The 21,623-nt window shown below is 35.3% G+C and overlaps 1 pseudogene; it reads left to right on the forward strand.

Annotated features, from left to right (window-relative positions):
• The first annotated feature begins 2,232 nt into the window (after positions 1 to 2,232).
• On the forward strand, positions 2,233 to 11,264 carry LOC149209976 (phosphatidylinositol 4-kinase gamma 7 pseudogene; annotated as a pseudogene).
• Positions 11,265 to 21,623: the final 10,359 nt, after the last annotated feature.

Raw genomic sequence — 21,623 nt, forward strand, 5'->3', positions numbered from 1 at the left:
CCCCGATACTGTAGGCCTTTTCAAGTCTTGGAAAGAATTGGACCAGTGACCTATAAGCTTGCGCTACCAAGCCACATTCAGGTCCACAATGTATTTCATGTAAATTTACTAAAGAAATATGTGTATAACCCCCAACACATTATTGATTGGGAAAATATTCAGGTAAAGAGGTTAATGGGTATAAGGCTGGATATATCTTTTTGTTGTATTTTTTTCGGAAATAATTGAATTTTTGTTTTTGGTGCAGGTCGAACCGGAAGGAGAGTTCCTGGCAGAACCTCTTCGTATTCTTGATCATTAGGAAACCAACTTGCAGAAGTGAGCCATCACCCAGGTTAAAGTGCAATGGAAGCACTTTGGCTCGGAAGAGGCCACTTGGGAAGAGGAAGAATTCATGCGAAAGGCTTATCCAACATTGTTTTCTGAAAAGGTAGAGAACACTGGGGACGATGTTCCTCTTCTATGGGGGAGATGTAACACCCCTAGTTGCATAAAATATTACTGAGATCATTAAGTGAATGTTTTACTAAAAGACATTTTAAATATTATTATATTTTGATGAATAATATAGATGGTAATTACCTAGATTATAGGTAGTAATACTTTAACAAAAATGAAACTGTTTTGTTTATTTAAAAGAAATAGTTGCCAAGAAACAGTTACCCTCTACCTGAGAAGGGTGATATAGAGAGGGAAGAAGAGCAGAAAATGGTCCTAGAGCTGGGTGGAACAAACCAGTGGGAAATTTGCTCAGTACAGTTGACTAGAGAGTACAGAGATAGTGGCTGGACAGAAGTCCTGAGGCCCATAGTACTGACTGTGACTGGAATAGATCTAGTGTAAAGAATAGAAGGTGCTCAGGGGAGAGTCTGGACGTGATTTCCAGACTCGTGGTTGGGAGGAGAGACCTTTCGAATACAATTACATTACAGGTTTTTCAAATAACTGAGATATCAAACTTTTAAGGAATTTATTGCTGAACTATAACTATGGTTTTGTAGAAGAAATATAAAATGTAATGTCCAATAGTTATGCATATCTATTTTACAGGTTAACAGTCGTTGAACAGTAGCTTTTAACAATTAAAGTACAGGTAATACATAATGTAGATGTTAATTGTTGCACGAATAACCAGAGGGTGATTCGTTAACCAATAACGACAAGACAATTACACCTATATTCGAAGTATCCATCTATCACATGAATGAAATTAAGAAAAGGTCTTGCGTGCGATTAAGAGCAGCATACTGATATAGAACCCCCTACTTGAACACAATCATTTGCATTTAATCTATTGTTGCAGTATTACAGCCTATCTGTAGAATATGTAAAAGTTGTAACTATTAACGAAAACATCCATTACAGTCTCTACTCAACATAATCAGAAGCAGGCTTGGAGGCCCATTAAACCGTTGCAAATTACATATCAAAAACTAGGAGAAAATATGACAACCGTAGCTGGTCGAACAACCTAGAACTTTTTGGTTCAAGACTACAAGTGCTTAATAAAAAACTACCCTATTGCGCCATCAGAGAAACCCTCTTTTGAAACCCTCATCTTAAACCCTCAAATAACTTAATTGTGAACGGAGACCAAGGGCTTAGTTCCAACCTGAAAAGCCATGGAAATGCCATCAGTTTCTACGAACTCAAGGGTTGCGGTCCCAAACAGTAAACCTTCTGGCAGATGGCATACCTGCATTCAAAGATTACAAATTAGTCACTACTGGCAGAGGCAATAAATATGCTATTCTACACATAGCCTCAACCCAAAATCGAGATGGGTTCTTACCTGATTTAAGAGCGTTGCCTCGGCGAGTTGCCAACCTGCAAAGACAGGAAAAAACATTTAGTATCATAACAATTTAATTAAAGAAAAATCTAGAATGTTAAACCCTCTTGTAATGTGACTGGAATCAAACTTTCAACAAGGGAATTTGCCTTATGATGTGAAAATACATGTTGTTGATGGCCCTGTAAGCATTCTGTCTTCCTTCATGTCCGGAACTGTAAAAGTCTCCCCTGAACAATGGCGAGAAAGCTTTAGCATAGGCGTAAAACCGATACCTAAACTCCTAACCGACTTCCAACACTAGAAATCAAAGCTTCGGGTTGCAGAGCTACGAGGTATACCTGCTATGATGGTGGTATCGACCTCCTCGGCCATCACCTCACGCAAAGCACAAAAACCAGAACCCTTGCAGAGCAGCGTGACACAGAGGAGTGACAACAATGAGAGCTCAGGGTTTCGACGCCCAGAGTTAGTTAGGTTAAACCCTAGCTCATCTCCACTGTCTGATGGCCAACAAAGGATCAACGACGGACAATCATGACAGATGGCAAGGTCAGATGGAGTTGACATCCCACATCATAGATTGCTATCACGTGGAGCTACGGACGAGGGCCCATACGACAGAGAAAACCATAGACTCATGTGCTTAGTTAATTAGGAGGATCCCCGGTTGGATCTTCCCACCTGTCCAACAAATTTATCATGCCATAGACTCATGTGCTTAGTTAACCAGGAGGATCCCCGATCGGATCTTCCCACCTGTCCAATAAATTTATCATTTAAACACATTTAAGTGTTGTACAAAGTATCATGATGTTGTACATTTCCGTGGATACGAACCCCTTAATAATAGTGTATATATATGGTTTAATAGGTTATGAGTCAATAGTTATTTGCCACAATAATTTTTTTATTTTTATTTTTATGATTTTTCCTAAATTTTATAATGGAATTGATGTTTAGATGTTATAATATCTCAGCTAAATCAACTAGCAGAGATGTGGCCCCTCTGGTTCTCGTCATTTTACCAAAATCTAAATCCAATTTTGGCGATGATATGGTTGGTTTTATCATGGTAATTTTTATTTTTATTTTAAATTCATCATTGATATTTACCATAGCAATATATATGGTAATTATACAATAACATCATTTATTTGGAAATGGTTTGATGGTGAGTATTATTTATATATGTAGTTTTGTTCATGGTCAAACATGTTTTGGTTATTCATGGGGTATATCTCATGTAAATGTAAATGTAAACATTTAACATGTAATGAGGGTATGGGGTAAATAAATAAAATTTATTTTTATACCATAAACCTCTTTATATTTACAAAAAATCAAAAAATAGATTTTATTTAGGTGAAGCGTATGGGCCAAATACTATTTTAATACCATGGGCTAAATACCATGGGCCAAATACCATATTTGTAAAAGAGGTATGAAGAGGTATGGTAAATAAATCAATATATACCATGATTAGAAATCAACATCTAATTATATACCAATTTTATGAGCCAAATGCCATGGTAAATAAAAGAGGTGTGGTAATTAAATATAAATATGATTAAACCAAAGGTATGGTAAATAAATAAAACCTAATTTTATATTTACTCCATAATCCTTTTTATATTTACTAACACTAAAAAAAAAAGCTTTTATTTAGGTGAAGCCTATGGGCCAAATACCATGGGCCAAATTATTATTAATACCATGCAAAAAACATTATTAACCCAAATATTAATATTAAAAGATTAAGATTAAGATTAATATTATTATTATTATTATTAAATCTAATATTCATATTAATATTTTATAATATTAATATTATTAAATTTAATAACTTTGGAATAATACAATATTAAATTTACTATATTATAATATATATTAACTCTAAATATATATGGGAGGGAAGAACAAAGACATAGAGTGATACATGTGGAGAGATAGGGAGAGTTGGAGATAAACTTAAGGAGACGGGAGAGGAGGAATGAAGAGAGGGGGAGGGAGATGAGTGAGAGAGGTAGAGAAGGGTAAGAGAGGGATAGGGAGACATAAAGATGGAGGGGGGAGAGAGAGAAGGAGAGAGGGATGGAGATAGTGAGAGGATTTGAGGGCAGAGAGAGAGAAAGAGAGAGAGATGGGAAAGAGAGAGGGAGGTAGGAGAGAAATGGATAGAGGAATGACGAGAGAGATGACTTGAGAGAGAGGAGGAGAGATTGAGGGATAGAGAGTGAGGGAAGAATAAAGACATAGAGAGTGAGACGTGGAGAGAGAGAGAGTGACAAGGGAGAGATGGAGAGAGAGTGTGTATGTTTAGGGGTGAGATAAAGAGACAAATAAGGAGAGATGGAGATAAGGGGGGAGATAAGGAGAGAGAAGGAAAGAGGGAGGGATATAGTAACATCTATATATATATATATATATATATAGAGAGAGAGAGAGAGAGAGAGAGAGAGAGAGAGAGATGGGGGAAGAGAGAGGGAGGTTGAAGAGAAAGGGAGAGAGAGGAAGGATGAGAGAGAGGACTTGAGAAAGAGGAGGAGAGTGATGGGGGAAGAGAGAGGATTGGAGAGAGAGAGAGAGAGAGAGAGAGAGAGAGAGAGAGAGTGTTGGGGAAGAGAGAGGGAGGTAGGAGAGAAAGGGACATAGAGGAAGGACGAGAGAGAGGACTTGAGAGAGAGGAGGAGAGAGGGAGGGCGAGAGGAGGAGAGGGAGGGATAGAGAGATGGATTTGGAGGGGGGGAGAGGGCGGGAAGAAGAAATACATAGAGAGTGAGAAGTGGAGAGAGAGAGGGAGTGACAAGGGAGATATGGAGAGAGAGTGTGTATGTTTGGGGGTGAGATAAAGAGACAAAGAAGGAGGGATGGAGAGAAGGGGGGAGAGAAGGAGACATAAGGAGAGAGGGAGGGATATAATAATAGAGTTGGAGGGTGAAGAGAGATAGAGAGAGAGGTGGGAGAGAAAGGGAGAGAGAGGAAGGAAGATACGAGATGTGAGAGAGTGGAGAGATGGAGGGAAAGAGAGATGAAGTTGGAGGGGGAGAGAGAGGAAGGTAAGAAGAAAGTCATAGAGAGAGAAAGGTTGAGAGAGAGAGGGGGAGCAATAAGGAATATGGAGAGAGTGAGAGAGGAGAGCAGGAGGAAAGAGAGAGATAAGCGAGGGAGAGGGAGAGAAGGGGGAGAGAGAGAGAGAGAGGGATGGAGAGAAGGGGGAGAGAAGGAGACATAAGGAGAGAGGGAGGGATATAATAATAGAGTTTGAGGGTGAAGAGAGATAGGGAGAGAGGTGGGAGAGAAAGGGAGAGAGAGGAAGGAAGATACAAGATGTGAGAGAGTGAAGAGAGGGAGGGAAATAGAGATGAAGTTGGAGGGGGAGAGAGAGGGGGGCTGAGATAGAGAGACAATGGAGAGATGGAGGGAGATATAGATATAGATGGAGGGAGGAGAGAGGGAAGAATATTTCTTGCACTAGATGCATTGATTTCAGTGTAGATGGTGATTTCTAATCCTATTTGATTGCTTGCACTAGATGCATTGATTTTAGTGTATATGTTGATTTATAATGATATTTTATTGCTTGCACTAGATGCATTTATTTCAATGTAGATGATTTCTATTCTTATTTGATTTATTGCACTAAATGCATTGATTTCAATGTAGATGGCATTTCTAATCCTATTTGATTACTTGCACTAAATGCATTGATTTTAGTGTAGATGTTGGTTTCTAATCCTATTTTCTTACTTGCACTAGGTGCATTGATTTGAGTGTAGATGTTGATTTCTAATCCTATTTGATTGTTTGCATTAGATGCATTGATTTCAGTGTAAAAGTTGTTTTCTAATCTTATTTTATTTCTTGCATTGGATGCATTGATTTCAGTGTAGATGTTGATTTCTGATTTGATGTAATTGGATGCATGATGGTACATTAATTTTAAAGTGATTGGATTAACAATGTGCATTGATTTTAGTGTAAGCACAAAAATTATTGGCAATGTACATTGATTTTTGTGTTATAGTAATTCAATTTATTAATATTGGAGAGCAAGAGAGACAAGGTATGATGTTTACTACAACAGCTCGAGCTAAAGATTTAAATGTTTTACGATTTCAACTGTCCTTTTCATATAATCGATATGAAAAGTGAAAATTAACAAGGGTGAAAATAAGAATAGTATAAGAAAATAGTTTGAGATTGATCACAATGAATACTATGTGTAATTAATTGCATTCTTATTATTCACATTTTCTATCATTCAACACTATTACATTGTCACTTTGCATTCAAAAATTTTATTTCATCATTTTTCATCATTAAAATTATTAACAATATTTATCATCTCAACATACTGATCTACCTAAGAAAATTTAAAATTAAAATGACCACATTAATCTCAAACATATTTAGCATATTTAAAATTACTCTATTAATATTAGATGTATTTACATATTATTGATAAAATTAATCATATCTTCGATAGATTTTCCTTGGCCACACACGACTAAAACCAACCTAGATCCATCTTAACTCTGTATCTATCAAGCACTGAGAGGGATCAAATCTCTCGAGGTGCAAACCTTTCCTCAAGCTTTGCACTCAAAAAAAGAGGTTTCCACCTCAAGAGATTTGATCCCTCTCGGTGCTTGATAGATCCAGAGTTAAGATGGATCTAGTTTTTAAAATAATTAAGAAAACTATTTTGTGTTATTATGTTGCTTGTTTCATAAAAGAGAATGGGTGTTTCGTTGTGTTGATAGTGGTACTAAGTGAACATTCCTTGATCAAAGTTCATACCCTCTCATTGGCACTACCACTTTGTAGGATGAAGAAGAAATGTGAAATAGACGTGCAACCCACTAAATAAGTTGGCAAGGTTGTTGCAACATATATAGGTGGTCATGTCATGTTGCAAAAGGAGGTGTTAGCCCACTCCCATTTTCGATAATCTGTCAACCTTTGAATTTAATTCCCTGTGAATGTGATTAAAGGATATAACCCTAAATATTCTAATAAGCTCCATAATTCTAATCATCCTTTGATCCAATAAAGATTTGTATAAGGAAGTATAACCTTTCATCCAATCTATAACAACCTTTCAATCCCCTATCACTTGTAAGTTTAGATTGTTGAAGTGACACAATTAAAATGACTAACATGGACGACTAATTTGTATTATTGTAGTTCTTGTTAGGTAGTCGTATTTTTGTTCCTAGACTAAATTAGTCATTCATGTTAGTCATTTTTAGTAGTATTACTTATTAGCTAGTTGTATATTTTAACTCGAGACTAAATTAGTCATTTATGTTAGTCATTTTTAGTTGGATCTCTTAATATTGCTAATTTTTTGTAGTATTTCACTTCGAAAAGTTGTGGTGACTAACTTTTTTAGTCACCTAGTCACTAATTTCACCATTTTCTACTAGTGTATATGTATCGAATCAAATTAATCGAGTTCTAGGTTTTCTCAAAAGTTAAGATTAAACTAGCACAAACCCATCTAACCACAGGTTTAGTTCCAAAGAGTACTAAACCCAACTTCCATGCATAGGAGGTCATCTGCAAATGCAATTCCCAATCTCTCAATCCCTGTGAAACCATTTGTGTGCCATAAGCCCTTCAATTCCCTCAATGGAACATCAATCATTAGATGAAGTTTCATTGTACTATTCCCATGTTGGGAGGGCATGGTTGTGTGCCCATCGTTGGTAATCCAAATCATTGACAGACCTATAATGCAAGCCATTGAAGAAACTTGCACCATCTCTCCTCACCGACAAACTCTAGAAAATAAATTTAGTCCAAACATGATTCCATGTTTACTCACCTTCATCAACTAGCTCAGATGGGATAATCTAAAAGAAAAGATTGTGTTGAACAAACAAGTGAGTGTATAATAAACACTCAAATTATTGAATACATATTTATACAGATACTTGGAAGGTATTGTGACTCTATTCAACATACATTAAAAAATTTTATTTGAGTGTTGGCATTATTCATCTCTAGCCAAGCTATCTCAATTTTTGTAGTAGTTATTTCCCTGCAAAAAGGTTACAATTTTCACATTTCAGGCTTTTAGGTATCAATGCCATGTAGTGATCATCCTTTATGTTTCAATTTTAAGTGTGTCATTTCCCTACAATGAATAGTATAAAACATATTGAAATATCATGAGGAAAGAGAGGAGAATCAAGAATGGTTTACATAATTGTTTGTGAAGCTGATAAAGTTGATCAATGCACAAAAATATTCAAACTCAATGAAAGAGGGTCATTTAACTGAAAGAGAGGAGTTTATGAAGATGGAAAATAATCTTTATAAAATAGTGAACCATGGAGAAAGAAAGTTGCTTGAGAGTTATGAAACTAGATTATGGATTTGTGGGATTGAAATTTGAAATTAATGACGGAGCTAGATATGCCTTCTTGCAGTAGAAAGTTGGAACCACAAAATCAGGGGATCCAACTGAATCTTTTAACTGTAGTAAGCATGTGATTTTGGTGTAAAAAATCAAATTGTCATTATGTTGACACTGATGGATAGAATGAGTTTGTCAAGTAAATATTCACCATCCAAATGGGAAGATTGATGTAATGGAAAATGCCATGAAAATAGAGAGGCATACTTTGAACAAATTATTATAGTACCTTTTCCAATGGGACCTCCAGGAAATCCAAACCTAGTTAAACATGAGGTGTTCTATTCTTATTAGAACCCCACAAACCCCTCTTCAAGTGTGGGATGGGAAGGCCTGCTAATAAGTGAGAACCTGGGCTAACTCAAAAAATAGTGGATACTCACTATCATTTTGTGGAACTTCATATGGGTTCCAATTGATATTGTCAGTTAGCAAAATAAACTCATCTACCTTAGACTTGACTAGCCTCAACATTACTTCATGTGCAACATCTTGAGATTTCTTCAAGACAGTTCGAGCAGACAATGGAGCATGCAACCTTTCTGCCAAGTGTATAGGAATGCCACAAAATTGGGTAGCATGTTGCATAAAAAAGTTACAAGCTCGCTCTAAAATTGTCATATTAGCAGCGATATGCATGGCATGAGATACCCCCAATGTGGAAATGCAGATAAATTTTAGTAAAGCCTCATTCATAACATTACAATAGTGTAGTAAGAAATGATGCTCCTCTACATCTCACTAAGAGCCTCATTTATATAAGCTCTTCCACTCCTTGTCTTTCTACTATTGTTGATAGTCAACAACAAAGGGATAGGATTGGACCTTTGGAGATCATTGGTGGTTTGAGTGGCTGCTCCAAAATGAAGAAATTGATAGAGAAAGCAATTGAGGCAATTGAATGTGGTGTAGATCCAATCCCTATTCATGGAGGGCTTGGTGGAGCATACTTCTTCCGTAATAATAGAGGTGAAAGTATAGATATTGTAAATCCTACATATGAGGATTTTTTTGCACCTAATAATCCTAAAGGTTACGTTGGAAAGATTCTAGGGAAACCTGACCTAAAGAGTTCAGTTCGTGTGGGAGAGACAGGTGTCCGAGAAGTTGTTGCTTACCTTCTAGATCACATAAATTTTGCAAAGGTGCCTCCAACTGTGCTTGTTAAGATTTCACATCCAATTTTTAATATTAACAATGGGATGACCATAAACAAAAGCCCAAAAAGTAAACAAGTAAAATTGCTTCATTTCAGCAGTTTGTTATACATAATTGTGATGCCAGTGACCATGGGACATCCAACTTCTCTGTTGTTGCTATACATAGGATATGAATTTTAGATATAAGGATATTAAATACTGACAGACATGCTGGAAACATCCTTGTAAAAAGGCTGGAAAGAGATTTTGGCAGATATCCTCAAATGAGTGATGCTATTGAGCTTATACCTATAGACCACGGTCTTTGCTTTCCAAAAACACTAGGTGATCCTTTCTTTGAGTGGCTTCATTGGTCTCAAGCTTCTCTGCCATTTTTAGAGGATGATTTAGAGTATATAAATAGGCTTGATCCAAATAGAGATGCAGATATGTTGAGATTGAAGTTTTCGATGTTGAGGGAGTCATCTTTAAGGATTGTTGTATTGTGCACCACATTCTTAAGAGCTGCTGCTGCTGTTGGTCTTTTCCTTGTAGAAATTGGTGAAATGATGAGTCCATAGTTTCATGGTGTAGAGGAGGAAGTGAGTTAGCTAAAACTAATTTGTATGTAGGCTAAATTTGAGGCAGAACAACAAATGTCTACCACTAGTTGTGAATCGGTTACTAATTTCTTAGAAGCCTTCCTTGAGAAGGAACATGCAAAAAATCAGTTTAAGTTTGATGACAAGGAGTATGAGGAAGATTTTTAGCATGTTGTTGACTCTATAAATTATTTTGAGAATGGGTTGAACTTTGGCAGAATGCATGATCCTCAGAAATCAAGTAGGTATAATACCCTACCTAAAATACCTGAAGTGACTGGACTTCCGTGCTTTCTCTCTCGATCTACATTCCGAGGTCACTACTAGGAAAGAAATGATTTCTAGCGTCATTCAACTAAAGGTTACGTTCAAAACATTCTAGGGCAACCCGACCTAAAGAGTTCAGTTCGTGTGGGAGAGATAGGTGTCCGAGAAATTGATGCTTACCTTCTAGATCACATAAATTTTGCAAAGGTGCCTCCAACTATGCTTTTTAATATTTCACATCCAATTTTTAACATTAACAATGGGATGACCATAAAAAAAAGACGCAAAAGTAAATAAGTAAAAGTGCTTCATTTCAATAGTTTCTTATACATAATTGTGATGCCAATGACCATGGGACATCCAACTTCTCTATTGTTGATGTACATAGGATATGAATTTTAGATATAAGGATATTAAATACTGATAGACATGCTAGCAACATCTTTGTAAAAAGGTTGGAAAGAGATTTTCGTAGATATCCTCAAATGAGTGATGTTGTTGAGCTTATACCTATAGACCATGGTCTCTACCTTCCAAAAATGCTGGAGGATCCTTTCTTTGAGTGGCTTCATTGGCCTCAAGCTTCTCTGCCATTTTCAAAGGATGAGTTAGAGTATATAAATAGGCTTGATGAAAATAAAGATGCAGATATGTTGAGATTGAAGTTGCCCATGTTGAGGGAGTCGTCTTTAAGGATTCTTATATTGTGCACCACATTCTTAAAAACTGTTGCCACTATTGGTCTTTTCCTTGTAGAAATTGGTGAAATGATGAGTCCATAGTTTCATGGTGTAGAAGAGGAAGTGAGTGAGTTGGAACTAATTTGTATGCAGGCTAAATTTGAGGTAGATCAACAAATGTCTACCACTAGTTGTGAATCAGTTACTAATTTCTCAGAAGCCTTCCCTGAGAAGGAACATGCAAAAAATCAGTTTGAGTTTGATGACATGGAGTATGAGGAATATTTTCAGCATGTTGTTGACTCTCTCAATTCTGTGGAGAATGGGTTGAAATTTGGCAGGATGCATGATACTTAGAAATCAGGTAGGTATAATACCCTACCAAAAATACCTAAAGTGACTGGACTTCCATGCTTGCTCTCTCAATCTACATTCCCAGGTCACTACCCGGAAAGAAATGATTTCCAACATCATTCAGCTAAAGCTTACATTGGAAAGATTCTAGGGCAACCTAACCTAAAGATTTTAGTTTGTGTGGGAGAGACAGGTGCCCAAGGAATTGCTGCTTACCTTCTATATCACAGAAGTTTTGCAAAGGTGCCTCCAAATTCACATCCAATTTTTAATATTAAAAATGGGATGACGATAAACAAAAGACCAAAAAGTAAACAAGTAAAATTTCTTCATTTCAGTAGTTTGTTATACATAATTTTGATGCCAGTGACCATGGGACATCCAGCTTCTCTGTTGTTGCTTTACATAGGATATGAATTTTAGATATAAAGATATTAAATACTGACAGACATGCTGGAAACATCCTTGTAAAAAGGTTGGAAAGAGATTTTGGTAGATATCCTCAAATGAGTGATGTTGTTGAGCTTATACCTATAGACCACGGTCTCTGCCTTCCAAAAATGTTGGAGGATCTTTTCTTTGAGTGGCTTCATTGGCCTCAAGATTATTTTCCATTTTTAGAGGATGAGTTAGAGTATATAAATAGGTTTGATGCAAATAAAGATGCAGATATGCTGAGATTGAAGTTTCCCATGCCGAGGGAGTCGTATTTAAGGATTATTATGTTGTGCACCACATTCTTAAAAACCGCTGTCACTACTGGTCTATGCCTTGCAGAATTTGGTGAAATGATGAGTCCATAGTTTCATGGTGTAGAAGAGGAAGTGAGTGAGCTGGAACTAACTTGTATGTTATGAAACCAGCTCAAGAAAAGATAGAAAAGATAGATCAACGCCTTAGAATTCAGCCTCTTCGAGGGGGCAACCTCCTTTACATTACATAAATGAACAATTCTTGGATGATACAAATGAAAATACCTCCTTTCTATATATAGGAGTCTAAGTGGTCCCAATACAATCAAAGCCTACATAACAATAATATTGTAGGGCACAACAATAACAATAGTGGGCTTCTATGTGGCACAATAGTAACCATATGGGCACTACATGGGTACATCAATATAATAAGTGGGTTGTACTAATAACAATAAGGGGTTACACTAGTAGTATAGGGGCCTAACATGCCCCTCTCCTTCAAAAAGCGTTGTCCTCAACGCTTGAGTAGTTCTTGATGCTTTTGTATAAGATTCTTGTCCTCCCATGCGGAATCTTCAGCGGGTAAGTTCTTCCACTTGATGAGATACTCTGAAATTGATCGATTTCGTAGCTATCAGGTTCTTGTTTCTGTGACTGCTCCTGGTTCCAATATGATTTTTCTTTCCTCTTCAATTTCTGCCAATATTGTTTGAATTGGGATCTTTTGCAACTTTTGAATAAGTGGCCATACTTCTTCGTCCTTCTTCCATTCATCCCTTGCTTCGTTTATCCAATCTGGTTGGATAATATAAATAGCACAAAACAATGCTTCCACATCCTCATCCTTGAAGAGTCTTCCCATTCGATAAGGTCGCCATTTTTTAAGTGCATGTAATATTGCCAACATTTCCTTCTCATAAATAGCTTGCTTGAGATGTAGCAGTAAAAATACCCAATCACCTACATCAAAACATTTTTCACTACGATGTTGATCTACCTGTTGTTTCATTTGATTTTGCACTGAAGTGGCGTTATCCTTTAAAAGTTGGAGAACTTGTTGTTGATGCTCGATGTGATCCTTCACTGCTTGAACCTTTTTCTTCGTGATATGTCCTTCTATCTATAGAGTTTGAGGAGTGGTAATTTCTTCCAATCCTTTACAAGATGTGGTCAGATTCATTTCTTGATGCTCGATGTGATCTTTCACTACTTGAACATTTTTCTTCTTTATATGTCCTTCTATCTTGATAGTTTGAGGAGTGGTAATTTCAAACAATGAATTACAAGATATGGTTGGACTCATTTCTTCTTTCTCGATGTGATCTTTCACTTCTTGCACCTTTTTCTTCTTGATATGTCCTTCTATCTTGAGAGTTTGAGGAGTGGTAATTCTTGCCAATGCTTTACAAGATATCGTCTGATTCATTTCTTCATTCTCTGGGGTGGGGTCCTGGCGTATATCTTCTTCTTTTGTTGTTTCTTGATCCTTTTCTTCCTCCTCTTCATATTCTATGTAAAATAATTTCTTCTCAGCACACTTATGACCTTTAGTGCATTTTCTATCACAATTGTAACAAAGCCCTTTTTCTCTTTTTTCTTCCAATTGTTGTGGTGTAACCCTTGTAGGTTGTGGAAGGCTAGGAGAAACAACACTTCCATCTTTATAGTTGTGAGGGGTACACTTCTTGGTTTCCATAATTTTGCTTTCCACTATGTCACAAAGCCCTTTTACTCTTTCCAATTGTTGTGGTGTTGCTCTAAAGAAGGTGTTTCTCTTTGTATCCTCATAATGTGCTATCATTTCCTCCGTGAAAATTGACCACGTAACAAGTTGTTTACGAGAACAAAGCCCTTTGTACCATAAAAATTGATCTGGTTCTAAATATGAAGATGCAATACATACCTTTTGTAATAGTTGTACACCATGTAGATCAAAATATTGCTCCATCTGAAGTATCCAATTTACCGGATCCTTGCCATCAAACTTCCTCATCTTGCTTTTTCTTGATTTTAGGAGCTCGAACTTGAAACGACTGTAACTTTGTACTTTTGGATCTTTAAGTTCTGAAATTGTGACCTGCAGTAGCCCTCTGTGTCCTCTTTCCAATGCCACCAGTCTGATCCAAATTGGATTCTCTAAGAAAAAGTTATGTGAAATCTCCCACAGTGACTTGCTTTTAGACTAGTTCAGTAGAGAAAACTTGTATGACGTGCCACGAGTCACTGCTTCAACCTTTGACTCTAAAAAATACATAAAAGAAAACTATCATCCGTCCTCTTTCTGTACCTTCTTACGAAATTTCAATCCGATGCTCAGAAACAAAGTTATGACGATTTTCCCAAGGTCAACTGTTTTGAGTGTAATTCAGGAGTCTGCAAAAAGACCAACTTCCTCAAATCATATCTCCGAAAATATCGCACGAAAATCTCTGAAATTTGGACCCAAGGTTCAGCGCGATTTCTTCTCAAATGGGTTTTTTTTGCGACTTCTGAAACGTCACATAAACAAATTTATAGCGAAAATTCCACGATGAATTGTTTGGAGCAGCGAAACCCTAGAATCCAAAGCTCTGATACCAAATGTTATGAAACCAGCTCAAGAAAAGATAGAAAAGATAGATCAACGCCTTAGAATTCAGCCTCTTCGAGGGGGCAACCTCCTTTACATTACATAAATGAACAATTCTTGGATGATACAAATGAAAATACCTCCTTTCTATATATAGGAGTCTAAGTGGTCCCAATACAATCAAAGCCTACATAACAATAATATTGTAGGGCACAACAATAACAATAGTGGGCTTCTATGTGGCACAATAGTAACCATATGGGCACTACATGGGTACATCAATATAATAAGTGGGTTGTACTAATAACAATAAGGGGTTACACTAGTAGTATAGGGGCCTAACATTGTATGCAGGAAAAATTTGAGGCAGATCAACAAATGTCTACCACTAGTTGTGAATCGGCTACTAATTTCTCAGAAGCCTTTCCTAAGAAGGAACATGAAAAAAATCAGTTTGAGTTTGATGACATGGAGTATGAGGAAGATTTTCAGCATGTTGTGACTCTCTGAATTATGTGGAGAATGGGTTGAACTTTGGCAGGATGCATGATCCTTAGAAATCAAGTAGGTATAATACCCTACCTAAAATACTTGAAGTGACTGGACTTTCATGCTTGCTCTCTCAATCTACATTCCCAGGTCATTACCAGGAAAGAAATGATTTCCAGCATCATTTGGCTTTGAATGGGTCATTTCATGGTGTTGTTTCCAAAGATTTTTTTGTAAATTATCCTTCATCACCAAGACTTTTGCATGGAGGTACTAGAATGTCTTTTCCATATAATTTCTCCTCCCCAAAAACCACCAGAGGGTGCCCACTCTCGAAATTGGAAGAGATTCCTTATTTAGGAGGGGAAGAACTGTAGGAAGAGCTTTCCAGAGAAAGCAAGAAATCCATGGTTTGAAGCAACAAGGTCCATCGCATGGATAGTTTGAGATTCCTTATTTAGGAGGTGAATAACTATAGGAAGATATTTTCGAGAGTAAGTGAGAAATTCATGTTTTGAAACAACAAGGCCCATCACATGGGTAGATTATATCACCTAGGAGTATTTGCTTCCCTCAAAAAAATCAGCACTGTCCAAGCCGTAAAGGAGCATGGAAAGAGCATTCAGGGCAAGTTGTTTCAACTTTAAGAGCAATGCAAAGTGACCATGAAATGGGTATGGTGGCTCCAAAAAGCATAATTTTTTCAGACATGAGTGAGGGGAATTGGACCTTGTCCATTAAAATTTTCCAGGAACTTCTGCCCAAAGTAGTCACATCAAGAAGAACCAGGACCAAAAACCACAGGCAGAGACTCAGAACTTCATGCCAGTTTTGAGGACTGGTCTTCTAAAAAAGGTTTTGAAGGTTGCTTGGTGCATGCTAGTTTTGGGGACTGGTCTTTTGAAAAAGGTTTTGAAAGCTGCTTGGTGCATGCTTGATTTTAATTGTAATATATTGTACAATACTTGTATAGACTTATGAAGAGAACTTGGAAGTGGTTGAGCCAATTTATTTTGTGGCCTACTACTGTAATGCGTTTTCCATATATATAAATGAGGCTTATTGATCAACATCTTATCTAGATACTTCTTCACAACATCATACAAGTCCATGTGACCTCCATAGGATAGATAGCTCACAAAATCCTCTATGAAATACCTCACAATGCGACAACAATTAGGCATCGTGGCAGAAAACGGTCCAAGGGTCAACTACTCATCGATTATGGTTTAGAAAATTCAATATTTTCCCACATTAAAATCCCCAAACATCCCTTTCCCTCATATCTAAATGGGTTAATTGATCATCGATGCCAATTCAAAAAATTCAATAAATTTCCATTGAAAACCCCAAATATCATTCCCCTTGTAGTTGAAAACATCATTCCCCCTTGTAGCTAAAAGGAAAATAGGTGAAAAAATCACAAAAAAATAATTATTTCTTCATTACATATATTTAATTCAAAGTTTCAAACCCTATATTAATGAGTTTTTAATGAATGAAACCACATTCTATCATCAATGAGGTGAGTGCAATTAACTGTTACCTGGATCTCTATTTGGGTAGCTAGTTTTTTTCACTAACCCAACAAGGCAGAGTATCATGGACACATAATTTGAACCCGAAACTTGGTGCATCCATGTGTTTTTTTTAAGCAGTGTTTGAGATTTCAACAACCACTCCACTAAATATCCCTATTCCCCCCCTCTCGTTTACTACATGGTACCTTCCAACATTTGGTGGTCTGCAAGTTTGGTTAAGAATCCATGATCATTATGGATGCTTCGCTGATCAAAAAAATGTTGACACTAAATACGACAACTTAAAAAACACTTATTTTTGGGGGGAGATTCATGAGGAAAAGTTTGATCATTTTTAAATAACCCACAAAGAAATATAAAATCTAGTATTTTTCATTGTTTTCTCTTTGATATTGAATTGGAATGTAACTATTTTAAGAATCAATGGATTTAGATGATTATTTAATGATGTGACTTTTTGGAAAAATAGCTTCATTTTGTTGCATTATTTTGTTATAAATTTGATAAGAAATGATATATTATATTATTATATTATAAAATAATTTATTTGGATATATCATACAATGTTATAGGTTCAAATTCAGATTGGCCTAGTAGGTATATCACCATAAATTTTAAATATTAGACTATCTTTCTTTTAGGAATAAATGGATTTTATATAGCAATTTGGTTTCTAGCTTAACAATAACTTTAAATTATATTATTGTTATTAGTTAATTAATTAGGTAAAGTTTTTAAGGATTGACTTAAATGTATAAGTTTGAAAGGATTAAGTTAATTTTGCAACTTGTATTTTATTTAAGTTAATTCTAAATGCGTCAACCCATTTTTTATTTGTATTTTGTCATTGGAGTGGAAAGTGTTTGTGGGCATTTGTCTTCTTTCATTTTAAATACTACAAACTAAAATAAGTTATCACTTGGTCTCATTGAGATCCACTTACTATGTTCAATATCAAATTTGGTCTTGGAGTGAATGAAGTTATATTCACGTGGCTCTTTTCCCAACGCCTTGAGTTTACTCAATATCAAATATGGCCTTGGAGTGAATGAAGTTCTATTCACATGGCTCTTTTCCCAACGCCTTGAGTTTACATACTGACATATGACCCTAGGTTCAAATTCATGGCACCAAGAGGTTAGAGTATGTGTTTACATTATATAAACTTAAATCTATCTACATGTTTTCTTTAAAAAATTTATACATCATTTTCTAATGGGTATTTGGGCTTCTCGAATTAGGGTTGAATTTACATGGTGACAAGAAGTTATCAATTATATTTGCATCAATCATATTAGAGTTTGCCTAGTACCTTAAGGCGGCCATAAGAATCTTTAAAGATAAGTGTTAAATTTATCGCCATATAAAGTTTTGATATGGGCTTATGTTACAAATCCAGACACACTTTTAAGTTTTTCTTTTTTTTTGAAGTTTTGACATGTATTTATTTTACAAACCCAAACGAACTCTGAAATTATTTTTAGGCAAATATTATTGGCTGGGTTCTATTAAGATGGATCTTCATCCATCATCTTGAAGTTTCCATACACAATTACAATGACTAACATAAATGATTGATTTGTATTATTTTAGTACTTGTTAGGTGGTTGTATTTTTGTTCCTAGACTAAATTAGTCATTCATGTTAGTCATTTTTAGTTGTATTACTTATTAACTAGTCGTATATTTTAGCCCATGACTAACTTAGTTGTTTATGTTAGTCATTTTTAGTTGTGTCACTTAAGATTTCTCATTTTTGGTCGTATTTCACTTGCAAAAGTTGTGGTGACTAACTTTTTTAGTCACCTAGTCACTAATTTCTCATTTTCTACTAATGAAAGCTATGAAGGTGACACTAAGCTAAAGAGTGCCAAACTTCAAAATTTTAAATTCAATATGAAACCCTGAGAATGTATAGTGATGAAAGTATTGAAAGTTTCTTTCTTAGGGTAGATGAGATAGTTAATTCAATTAGAAATCTTGGTGACAAAGTAAAATAATCAATGATTGTTCAAAAAATCCTTAGATATCTAACCCCAAAATTCAATTCAAAATTCTCTCCCATTGAAGAAATGCAGGATTTGAAGAAACATGCAGGATTTGAAGAAACTTATTGTTGAACAAATTCACGGTATCTTAAAAGCTTATGAAATGAGAAAATGAGGTCCTTTAGATATCAAATAATCCAAATTTAAAGCTACTTCTAAAGGAAAAGAAAAGGAGGAGCTCAAGAAATCAAGTTATGTATCAGATGAAGAAGAGGCGAAATTTGTAAATACACTCTAAGTAGGAATTGGCATATTTAGAGGTATGCTTCCTTTCAAATGTTTTTCTTGTGGAAGAGTTAGTCATTATGCTACTAAATGCCCTTATAAAGAAAACAATGAGAAAGCGAATATTTTTGCAAAAGTAAATTTTAGAAGAAGGTTTGAAAACAAGAAAAGTTTGTACACAAACAAAGATAGTGATTTTCTTTGAAATGGTGAAGAAGGTGAGTCTGATCAAGAATATTGATAACTTACGGAATTTGAAGATAAATGTATTGATGAGTTTGATGATGTTTTTATGGATGCCCTAGAATAAAAGGATAATCTCATTTAAGAAATAACTCAGCTTAAAATTCATCTAGAAGAAGTTAAATTAGTAGAAGAAGCATTGAATAAACAAATTCTAGAAAAGAAGAGGCATAATGAAAAGTTAGAATTATAAATAGTAAGTCTAAGAAAGGAATTTGAGAAAAAAAGGTCTAAAACTTAGATTTGCTAAAGGATCTGAGACCCTAGAAGAAATCATCAAAGTACAATGCTCTCCTATAATGAAAACATGCCTTGGATACAATGGAGAATCATCAAAGACTGTAAAATATTATGAAACGGGTACAAGAAGCTATCTCAATGCAGTAAAGGAAGGCAGTCAACAAAATTCTAGCTCTCAGAAAAGGAAGGAGGGATCAAATGTCTCTTAGGTAAATCATCCTTACCACAATAAAAAGGGAAAATACACAAAAAGGTACTATACTCCCATGAAATTCTACTTCAATGGTCAATGCTTCACTTGTCATAATTTTTGTCAAAAGGATGCTCAATGTGTCACTTATAAAACTATCATGATTAGAGAAGTAAGAAAACACAAGAATGAGATTGGATTAAATAAATACTCTTACAAAATTTTTTCACCTCTCCAAGATGAAACAAAATGTTCCTCTTTCAATAAATTTGGGTATAGAGAGACGAAATGCAGAAGCAGAATGAGACCAACTCTTCAAAATGAACAAAAGGAAACAACATCCAAGGTATGGAAAAAGAAAACCATAGAATCTGAAAATTGTGGTTTAGCTTTGTATGCAGGAGATCAAGAAAATATGTGGTACATTGATAGTGGATGCTCAAATCATATGACATGTGATAAAGATAATTTTATGTCCTTTAATGAAATAAAGAAAGAAAAGAACGTAACCTTTGGAAATAACTCACCTCCTGCTATCAAAGGGAAAGGAACTGTTTTGCTAAAGGATAAGGTTAAAGATGTTAATGTTTTTGTTATTGATGGATTAAGACATAAATTTTTAAGTTTTAGTCAAATGTGTGACCAAGGGCATGAGTTTGTTTTCAGATCAAATAATTGTGTGGTATGAAATCTCGATACTGGCAAGATCATAATAAATGGAACAAGAACTCCAGGTAATGTCTATGTCTTGGAAGGTGGATAAGTCTAGCATTGTTACTTGAGAAAATAAGAAGAAAATTGGCTTTGGCACAAAAGAATGGGACATCTAAGCTTCACTCAATCACACAAGTCAAGTAGAATGGGAGCAGTGCGTGACTTGCCTAACATTTCTCTACCAGAGAACAAGATATGCAAATCAAAATTAAGTAAGAAAATCAAATTTCATTTTAATGCTAAAGAAGGTAATTCAAGTAAGCCACTTGAACTCATTCATATTGATTTGTGTGGTCCTATGAGAAAAAAGTCTCCTTGAGGTGAAGAATACTTCATATTATTCATTGATTATTTTACTAGAATGTGTTGGATTGGCTTATTGAAACACGAAGATGAAACATTTGATAAATTTAAAGTCTTCAAATCTCTAGTAGAAAATGAGATAGACATAAAAATCAAATGTCTTAGATCTGATACATGAGGAGAGTTTATATCATATGAGCTTTCAACTTTTGTGAACAACATGGTATGAAGAGGCAATTTTCTTTAGCTAAAACTCCTCAACAAAACAAATTGGAAGAATGAATAGAACAATCCAGCAAATGGCAGATTCCACACTTGATGAGTTCGAAACACCTGATACCTTCTCAGGAGAAGTATCACGTACAACCATAAATATCCTTAGCAAAGACCATATTTGGGTAAATAGTGATAAAAATCCTTATGAACTATGGTTTGGTAAGCCTCCAACTGTCAAAAATTTTAAATTTTTTGGAAGCAAATGTTATACAAATAGTAATGATAATAAAATTGGAAAGTTTTAGTTTAGAGATGATGAAGGAATTCTCCTTGGATACTCCTCTATAATAAAAGGATATAAATTCTATAATAAAAGGTTTCAAAAGATTGTTGAATCCATTGATATTGTAATTGATGAAGCATCCACAAGTACCAAAATGGAAGCACCAATAGATGATGAATTTGTTCCTACAACAAGCCAAAAGAATCTAGGAGAGGGAATTAATGAAGCACCAGAAGAAGGAATTGAAAGCACAGAAGAATAAGAAAAGAATCCTTCAAGGTATGTTTAGATAAATAATCCATAATATCAAATTCTAGGTGAAAAGGAAGCTAGAGTACAAACTAGAAGAACTCTTGTTGGAACTTCCAATTATCTAGCCTTAATATACACAATTGAACCTCAAAATGTAAATCAAGTAAGCAAAGATGAATGTTCGGTTAAGGCAATGAATGAAGAAATTGATCAAATAGAAAATATCCATACATGGGAATTAGAACCAATACCTCACGATAAAAATTTTATTAGGACAAAATGGGTATTCAAAAACAAACTGAATGAAAATGGAGAGGTAATTAGAAACAACACAAGACTCGTATGAAAAGGCTAT

The sequence above is a fragment of the Pinus tabuliformis genome, chromosome 1_2 (genome assembly GCF_031772625.1).
Source record: "Pinus tabuliformis cultivar Carrire ecotype Pingquan chromosome 1_2, CPIR1, whole genome shotgun sequence".
NCBI lineage: Eukaryota > Viridiplantae > Streptophyta > Pinopsida > Pinales > Pinaceae > Pinus > Pinus tabuliformis.